A 10,599-nucleotide genomic window follows, 5' to 3' on the forward strand; every position below is an offset into this window, starting at 1 on the left:
CAAATAAAATAGTAATAACTATAACAACAAACAAAACAACAAGCAGACATGTAATAAATGTACTATTACATTTTCTTATAGCCTGGCATAAAACATCACTAAATTACATTATTAATAAACATCAGTTCCACAGTTCTATAACAATAAAATCTAATAAATAATAAAAATATGAATATGGCCCTCCTAGAGCATATTCTCTTGAAAATGTTAAAACATTTCTAGATATTACATCATATCGTATTGTTTTTTTATACATAATTTTTTTAACAGATAAGTTTTTTCGTTTTTGATAATCTCATTGTAAGATAGGAGGTGTATACTGCGGAATTGTTCAATATCAACCACTATGTGACGTAATAACGCAGGCAAATTTCTCACGCTTGCAACTTTTTATATGCACATATTATTTCGAAGGTCGAATTTATAAATATTGGTAGTACCACTATCGAAGAGTCAGTTAATTACGAACCATTGACATATATAAAGCACTGCTTCCGTCTGACCGAAAGATGAAACATCTTTTCGCTGCCGTGATTGTTACACTAGCGTTAGTCTGTTTGGTTTGCGGAAGAGTAGTCGTTGACGAGACGAAAGATCTTGAAGAGACGCCGACCAAGGCACAGGAGGTTATCATTAGTCCCATTACCGTGAAAAAATCGATCCTATCTGGTTTTGGTTCGAGTTTTATCAGTCGTAGGATTTGGTACTGAAGGTTGTCTGTGTTATTTACAAGTATTAGTAGAAATAAATTAGTATTAGTTGTAAATTCTCCTTTTATTTTGAACCTATGCCCAAATAAATTAAATTATTTTTCTAGATTCCGTTATAGTAAAATTGTTTTAAAAAAATTATGTTCAAGGTTGATTTTCGAAGTATTCAATTGCACAAGTATACTCAGTTTTGAATCTGAGCAATCAGAAACTGTTTATAAGGTAAAATGAGAAGCCGAATCCAAATTAGCAGTCCGTTTTCATTCATTATTTTACTGTTTTTGGTCATTTTCTCGCACTAGGGTTCGACACTTATCGCTCACCATGCCTTTGTCCCAATATCCTTGGTATAACATTTTGATTTCCGCTATATCTACACTTTGCTGCTTCGTTAGGCGTTAAAGATTTCGTGAAATTTGTGTCAGTTATTAGTTTTGAATATCAGGTCGCTTTTTGCAATTAAATGCTTTTTTCCAGAACGAAATCGCTTTCATTAAAGTTCTCAAAGCATTTTTGCACTTATACCTGGACAAATTGGCAATGTATCAGATTTTACATTACGTCAGGATTTTTATACTGTGCTATTTTTTTGAATGTATACCGACGACATTTATCGAGCAAAAGTAACAATCATCTATATGATTTTTCTGTTTTTAACATTGGTACAGAAAACGAAAAGTATACAGTTTCACCAAGTGGCTACTTGTACCGCTTTGTTACGCACCAGTTACAAAACAGTTACGGTATCCATGGCTTGGTATTGTACAGCAAAATAAAAGTACTGCAAATGCACATCTCCGTCTTTGCCAACGGTCTCTGTCTGCATTTTCACGCGTTCCGATGTACAGTCACAATACAAAATCAAGTTCCAAATGATGTTTAACGCTGACAACCGCTATAAGAGTACAGTACTGCCCAATCCAATGTTGCAGAACCTTTCTTGACACAAAGACTGAAGATCTGAGTTCATATTAAGTTTATTATACATTAAGAATCGTTTTTATCTAGATGTAAAGACTTTATTACAAGAAATTGGCGGAACTTCTAAGATTAGCAAAATAAGTAATTTTGACTCTTTCTAGTAGATGCTTCTAAGACGTCATGTATCTATTAATACTTGTTCCATCCATTCCAGTCAACAGTTACTCTCGTTTAAAAATAGATATTCCAGATCATTTTTGTGTCATCTAATGTCAGAGTTGCTTTTCTCATTTTCGTTCTAGATATTTCAATTTTGTAAAATATAGACGTCTTCTGAAGTGACATTTTGTTGAAAAAGTCGATGAAATTCCTCAATATATCGAGGTGTACTGAGGTATTTGATTTCACAAGATCTCCATGGAGCTAAACATCGAATAACCAAAACGACTAAGCAAGAACTAAAATAGTTTTGTACCATTTACTTAAAACTAGATACCAACAGATGCTCGATACTTGGGTTCCAAATGAATTATCAGTGAAAAAGGTTCGAAGCTAAACGAAGTCAAGTCATTTTTAGGACGGTAAAAAAAGGATCACGTGTGAAAACAATGTGTGAAAATGCCGTGACTTAAGCTTGGACAAATTTCACTAAACTATGGTATACATATTCTCATCATTGTTATGTTACTAGGGGAGGTATAAAAGCTCTATCTGGAAAACAAACGTGTTAAGTGCGGAGACCGGGCGTTTCGGGATATAACTGATTAACCTTCGTTCATATACGCTACGAATATACTTTGTTTAAGCCCTCCGGCAAATAAACCAATCCTTCAACAAACACATTTTCATGATGTATGTAAAACTTAGACAGTGTTCTGTAATCTATTTGCCATAATATAGCTTTTAATGCATTTCACTATTAGGATTTGTATAATAATATAATATTTATATGAAATAGAGCTGAGAGAGTGAGCTTTAATCAGGTCATATTTTACATATGATAAATTAAACATATTATTTAGTTAAACATCGTCAATATTTCGAGACTATGACGAGTTGTCGTTGGATTGGAAATCGTTCTGCAGTTACTCAAAGCATTCCTTAACATATTCTTCGTAATTTTGGCCAAAGATGAATATTGAACGCGCCAGTTTCGATATTTGAGAAATAAAATTTTAGTAAATCGACTTTCTACCATTCTAAAATCTGTTGGTTTGAATTTTTTTATGAAATGGGAAAGGGTATTAATCACAAAACTATTAGTTATCTTGGCTGGTTTAAGTTGTCTTGATTAGAAAAACCTTATAAACCCTGAACTTTGGCTAATAATATTGTAGGGTAGTTTTGATCAGAAATAATCTATTACGGTGAATATGAATCAATATTAGTAACAACAAGTGGGGCAAAAGTCCTGCTACCATTTTGATTACGCGCCTTCTTGGTTATGTGACGTTTAGCTTAGTTTCGGTTTAACCATTGCGTTGCGTAGACGTCCAAATTATATTACGGATAAATGTGCGCTATAAGAACGACCAGAAATAGTGACAATATTTATTGAAAATAGTTGTTCCATTATTACCACTCAGCGAAAATTACGTCAAAAATATACTAATCGTCCAGTGCCTCACAAAACCACAATTTAAGGTTCACATGCGAATTTTCGACAGTACGGTACGACATCAGAGAGGCTCGTTTTGGAAGATAACGGACGTCTCGTAACTCTGAAAATGTGGCAATAGCGCGCGATAGCCTTGCAGAGTCTCTGCAGTTACACATTTCTGCACGCAGTTTAAGCCACATTTTGAAAATTGATTTGAAAATGATGAGTGATAAAGGCCATTTTCTTGTCAGTGGCCACGTCAATAGACAGAACAGTCAGTTTTGGGGTGACAAACAACTATATGGTGTAGTATTCATGCTGGAAACATGACCAAGGTGTTGCAGTTGCTGTTACTGCTGAACGGTACCAATAATAACCAATAATACCGAACCAAGAATAAGGACTAGAGGACACGTGGTTTCAGCAAGATGAGGCCACAGCACACAGAGCTCGTTCAACAATTCGATTATTGAATGACGTTTTTCCACGAAGACTAATTTCGCGAAGTGGCGATTTAGCACGGCCAGACAGATCTCCGGATTTAATAGTACCAGAATTTTTCTTAGGTTTTTTTTTTGATTAAAACTTTATATGAATAAACCCTAAACGATTCAACATCTTAAAGACAATATTCGTCACGAAGAAAATAAAAGAAAAAGCTTAAAAAAAGTAAAGTCTTAAAAAGAGCCGAAAGTTGCATAGCGAATCGCGGTCACCATTTAGCCGATATATTTTTTTAATCAGAATAAAAAAAATTAAATACCAAATAAACTTTTTATGAAGGCCAAACTAACTTATTTTTTCTTTGAGTAAAGTTATAGGCTATCAAAATGTTTCGTTATAAATCTGATTTTACTTTTAATTAATATGCACTCCTAATATCAATAGTGTTTTACCATTTAATAATATTTAGCCTTAATAACATATATTATTTTTTTATATATATTTTAAAGTCTCCTTTTACCAACTATGGGTTTATCTGGACTGGACCTACAGTTTAACGTCGGCTCCGAACCACGGTCCTCAGCATTAAAGCCTACCGACTGGCGAGTGACCAACTTTAGAAATCATCCCAGAAGACATCCGGTCTTACCCAGCCTAGTTACTGGCGTGACTGGGATCATTTTCCTTGTCGGATTTTACACTCTTGCCTAGGACATTCACAAATATTAAACAATCACAAACATAAATGTACGACCACGCCTCAGCAGGATTCGAACCCGCGGCTATCGCAACAGTGGGAGGACTGTCCCATCGCCTTTACCACTGCGCCACCAAGCTGGCTAATATATGATATTAATACATCTTTTTAATTTTCAGGTAATTGCTAAATGAACAATTCTATCACCAACTTCGATGTGTTCTTTAAAATTGCCAGTACGGGTAAGTATAATTAACTTAAAACTATTTTTACAACTGGTGTATTTTGATTAAATTATTCGGATATCGAGAAATAATTCTAACGGTGAAATTTCCGTTTAAATGATAGTTTAATCAATATTTTCAACAATTAACACGTTCTACTTCAATCTGGAGTCATTTACGAGGTGTGTTCAAAACGTTACTGAAATTTGAACATTTCGATTTATTATATTAACTTCAAAATATATTCAATTATATTATTATAACTTCAATAATATTATCATAACTTCAAAATATATTATCATATTATTATAACTTCAAAATATATTCAAGGTATTTTGGCTTTATCGCTCGGATGCAAAAATTAAAAATCTAATGCCATTATTTACAGGTCATTACTGTTCGCCATACAATTAGACAAAACTTTTTCCGTAATGTGTCAGCTATTATGGCATTTTTTTTTAATTAAAACGGATATTTTCGGTGTTACTTGTGTGCATTCTAATATTACACAAATAATCTTATACGTACTATTCATCACCTCTTGAACAGAGGACGTTGTTGAACAACCTTGTCAACGTATGGTTATTAAAGAAACATGGTGAATATAGGTTCATGTATAATCACATTTAAATGAAAACAAAGCAATAATAAAAAATATATTAATAATTATTGTCTAGCTGTCTGTAATTCAATAAACCTTCATCTGTCAAATTATCATATTCTAATATGTTTTTTCTGTTATCTTTTAACATAGATAATCTATGGTCTTGTCAGATTGATAAATGTTACTTTGTATAATTAGATAATTTTAGAATACATATCTTTTGAAATTTCATCACAAATTTACATCATACAACATTGTTGATTGTTAGATTGTAGTTGTTCACCTTTTTAAAGACCTGGGAGGTCCAAAAACTCCAAACAAAGGAAATGACGCAATTTGTGCATAATATTAATACATATATGCAACTATGTGTTAGATTAATGTATGCCTTGACGAAAATATCGAATAAAACTAAAATTATATTAAACTTGCATGAGAATCTTAAATAAAAAACCTAAATTACTTTTTCCCCAAACTAATATTAAGTTTAAATTAAATATTATACAATATTTATTATGAAAAAATATCCAAAATATGAACATGAAAACGATTCCCTTATATGTAATATATCATATACTTTATGCCAATGTTGTCTTTAAATATTTATCGTATGGGATTTGAGAGAACTTAAACTAAGAATTTGATTTGACTGTGCATTACAAAATTTAATTTTTTGTCGCAAAAGAAGTAAAATAGATTCTGATATAATTTTAAAACGATTAAAATATTTTGGGTATCAGGAAAACATTCAGAACTGAGCGAAATACTATTTTCTTCATCAAAATTAATATTTCTTCGAGACTTTTATGGAAAATTTTGCTTTGAAAAAAAAAAGATAATTATGGTCTCTAATAAAGGACTACAAAGATGTATAGCTTAACTAGGTCAATATGATGCAATACTGCAGGTAAATTTCAATATTCAGGCAGGAGAAACATATAAAATAGCTTCAGCTCATATTTTCACGTCAGTTAATCACAAAATTTCGTGGCGAACTTAAAAATATCATAATGAAATTCCTTATTGTTGCTCTATTCGCCATCTTGGCAATTGGATCAGCCTATGGGGGTCTCCTTGCTGCCCCTGCTGCCGTCATTGCTCCCAAAGCTGCAGTACTCAGTCCTCATGGCGTAATTGCTACACCAGGACTAGTTGCCGCTCCAGGAATTCTAGCTGCACCAGGAGTAGTACCAGTTGGAGTTCCTGCACTGAAACTCGGACATAGTGCTATCAACCATGGTGCCTGGCATTAAAAACCTTGATCATGTACATATATGTCGGCTTAAATAAATAATGAATAAATTGCAAAATATTAATTGTTTTATATTACTAAATGTTTTTATAAATCCTGAAAGGATTCAACATATCAACAGCCTGATTAAAAATTCCTCCAAGTCTTTTAAGCATATCTTTATTTGCTTTATCTCCGTTTTATATCTTCATCTATGGTATAAAATGTGGTATAAGTATTTGGTACATTTCTGACATAAATGAACCGAAAACTTTTTAATATTAAGTTTTCTTCACTCTACCTTTCTTGCAAAATATTTAAAAGCTATTGCTATCTTCTTCGTTAGCTTTGAGCTCTTGGGATGGTAGTACCTTACATTAGTGCTGATCCCAGCTAATATTTCGACCCAAAATTCACAGTAATATAGATGGACATTGGCTTTTAATCAATATCAATCGCTTCTACTTAGCAACGATGTCAATCGGTTGTATTAAATGAAATATGGGCGTTCTGTCATATAAGAATTGGTTTATATAATAAAAACTCTATTACCCCCAGTTATATACCGATAGGCGACGACTCAGCCACATACTAAAACATTAAAGATGTCATTTTTATTTAATTTGAATTTCGGCTTGTTTTGATCCATGATCTGTCATAAAGGCGCTTGCAATATTCAAAGAACATTGTTATAAAGTTAGAAGAAACTAGTGTCGATTGGAAAATACGAGTAGTATGAAGGATTTTTTAGTCGAACTGTATAAACTGCTAGACATCTAGTAAAGACTACTGACTAGCTTAAATTAAATAATAATGTATACGATTTTTTCTGAATAAAGTTTTCATTTATAAAATACAATTAATGCATATAAACGAATTGAAAGCTTGCGGTAAAAAATAAAATTGCCAAATTATTTCAAACACGTTTATTTCGTCTCTGCAATACAATTAGCAAGTGTCCAAAATAAGATATATCTGTTCTCATTCAGTGAATAATAGCGCCATGACCTAATTTCAATCCAGGGGTTCCAAGTGCAAGTACTCTTGGCGCAGCTGGGATAATTGCTGGAGCACCGAGAATTCCTGGAGCGCCAATAACACCTGGCGTAGCTACTATTCCATTGGGATTGATTATTGCAGCTTAAGGAGCAGCCACAATAGCACTGGGACCAGCAAGAAGTCCTCCATAAACACTATTTACAGCGAAAATGGCGAACAAAATAATAGTAAGGAACTTCATTATAATTTAAATGTTTACCACGAAATTATGTGATTAACTGATATCCATAAGAGACAACTGAGTTTATATATTGTTCCTACTTTTGAAATTCATATTTGTCAAGAAATATATTTCAACTGTTGCATCATATCAACTTAATTATTCACAAATTATTGTCTTTATGCACTACAAATGATCATCTACAGAAATACAATAAATTAGATATAATGCAACGAATAGAAATCACATTAAACATCTCAAATTATTTGCACCTGAAATTGACCCAAAACCCCCCAAAATGTTACATAGTTTTTCTATTTTAACATGTAGTAGCTCACTGCTATTTATTATATGAACTAATCCTATTAACCGAATATATCTCCGTGTGACCTCTAGATCTTGTCTCACCTCGGAGATATATGTCTGGAATAGAAGGTTCATCGAAGTATATTTATGTTAAAACCTATATAATTATATGTTTTATAAGAGCGTTTTCGACAACTTCTAATCTTTATACTCTTTAGAGTACTAATTCTTGTTAATATGCTCTCTAATAAAGAGCGATAAATATTGAGAAACAAATCAGATCAATATGATGCAAGACTACAGCTAGATTTCAATTTGCTAGCAGGGGAAATATATAAAATGACTCGAGCTTATACCTCTATAACAGTTAATCGCCAAATCTCGTGCTGAACTTTAAAAAATCATAATGAAATTCCTTATTGTTACTCTGTTCGCCATCTTGGCCATTGGATCAGCCTATGGAGGTCTCCTTGCTTCTCCCGCTGCTGTCATTGCTCCCAAAGCTGCAGTACTTAGTCCTCATGGCGTAATTGCTACACCAGGACTAGTTGCCACCCCAGGAATAGTAGCTGCACCAGGAATAGTAGCTGGGCCAGGAGTAGTACCAGTTGGAGTTCCTGCATTGAAGGTTGGACATGGTGCTATCAACCATGGAATCTGGAATTAAATATCATAATTAATAACACTGTGTATATATTGTGGTTTCAATAAATAATAAACAAATTGCAAAATATTAATTGTTCTATATATTTAAATACCTCTATACATACTTTAACTTCAAGTTTTCCATTGAATCTTGAATCTTCAAGCAATAACAAACGTTATCAACGGGCAGATACCGTGATGTTTCCCGGGAATCGCTGTAAATGTTATATCAATGTGCTTATTCTTTGTTTATACGTTCATTTTAATAAGCTTATACATATTTAGTACATTGATTATATACATAATAACATTCAGTCTGATTAAAAATTGATGTATATAAGTTTACTTCATTAATATCAGTTTCCCATTCAATTGTTCGTCAAAATATCCATAAATTCTTGTGGTATTTCTTCATTCATTTTGAGCAACGTAAAATTTACCAAGTTCTGGATATTAGTACATTTCTTTTAATGGATTGCAATTGGGTAATATTGTCTTAAAATGTATTCTCACAAAGATAGAAGGAATTATATTGATTATAAAATAAAAATAGTTTTTTATAGTCGAAATGTATGTATTACCCGATATCTATTAAAAAGTGGTGTTGAGGTTTAAAGTTTTAAATATGTAAAGTTTGTCTCGAAAAGGGTCTCTAATTTATATATACAAAGAAAAAAATTGCGGTTACAAATAAAATAATCAAATGATTTCAAACATGTTTATTTATTCTTTCACATAAAATTAGCAAATCTCCAAAATAAGAAATATCAATTTTCATTCAGTGGATAATAGCGCCATGACCTAATTTCAATGCAGGGGTTCCAACTGCAAGTACTCCTGGCGCAGCTGGGACAATTGCTGGAGCGCCAACAATTCCTGGGGCACCAATGATGCCTGGCGCAGCTACTATTCCATGGGTATTGATGACTGCAGCTTGAGGAGCAGCTACAATAGCACCGGGACCAGCAAGTAGTCCTCCATAAGCGCTGTTTACAGCTAAAATGGCGAACAAAACGACAGTAAGGAACTTCATTCTAATTCTTATGTTTACCACGAAATTATGTGATTAACTAATATTCACAGGAGGCAACTGATCTTATATATATTGCTCCTACTTTTAAAAGTTGTCATCAAGAAATATATTTCTATTGTTGCATCACCTCTCTCTACCAGGTAACTCTTTTCAGGTCTCAAAACTAAAGGATCAAGATTTTCTCGATTTTCTATATTTTCTATATTTGAAATTATAAAATTTCATTTTTGTAATATTTCTTTTATATATTAAGAATATTTGTGACGATTATAGTTTCCAACAAAGAACACCAGAGGAAGTATAATTAAAATAGGTCATTGTGACGCAACACTGCTGGTAAATTTCAACTTGCAAGCAGGAAAAATATATAAAATGGCTTGGGCTTATATCTCTACATCAGTTAATCACAAAATCTCGTGGTAAACTTTCAAAACTCAAAATGAAATTCCTTATTGTTGCTTTGTTCGCCATCTTGGCCATTGGATCAGCCTACGGAGGTCTCCTTGCTTCTCCCGCTGCCATCATTGCTCCCAAAGCTGCAGTACTTAGTCCTCATGGCGTAATTACTACACCAGGACTAGTTGCCACCCCAGGAATAGTTGCCACCCCAGGAATAGTAGCTGCGCCAGGAGTAGTACCAGTTGGAGTTCCTGCATTGAAGCTTGGACATGGTGCTATCAACCATGGAATCTGGAATTAAATATCATGATTAATAACACTATATGTATATTGTGTTTTAAATAAATAATAAATAAATTGCAAAATACTAATTGTTCTATATATTTAAATACCTCTATACACACTTTAACATCAATTTTTCCATTGAATCTTCAAGCATAACAAACGTTATCAATGGACACATACCGTGATGTTTCCAAGAAGTCGCTGTAAATCTTATATCAATGTGCTTAGTCTTTATTTGTACGTTCGTTTTAATAAGCTTATACATAAGTTTACTTCATTAA

The 10,599-nt window shown here is 32.9% G+C and overlaps 1 long non-coding RNA gene across 2 annotated transcripts in view; it reads left to right on the forward strand.

Moving 5' to 3' along the window:
• LOC143203054 (uncharacterized) overlaps positions 1-8,680 on the forward strand; it is a 172,564-nt gene extending 163,884 nt beyond the window's left edge. Inside the window, exon 2 of one of the 2 annotated variants that reach the window (XR_013007275.1) lies at positions 4,552-8,680. This is a non-coding gene — a long non-coding RNA (uncharacterized LOC143203054). The remainder of the gene's footprint in view (positions 1-4,551) is intronic. The other variant, XR_013007276.1, reaches the window with a different exon arrangement.
• Positions 8,681-10,599: the final 1,919 nt, after the last annotated feature.

The sequence above is a fragment of the Rhynchophorus ferrugineus genome, unplaced genomic scaffold, assembly GCF_030347505.1.
Source record: "Rhynchophorus ferrugineus isolate W39M unplaced genomic scaffold, kcgeb_rfMv2 rfM9, whole genome shotgun sequence".
NCBI lineage: Eukaryota > Metazoa > Arthropoda > Insecta > Coleoptera > Curculionidae > Rhynchophorus > Rhynchophorus ferrugineus.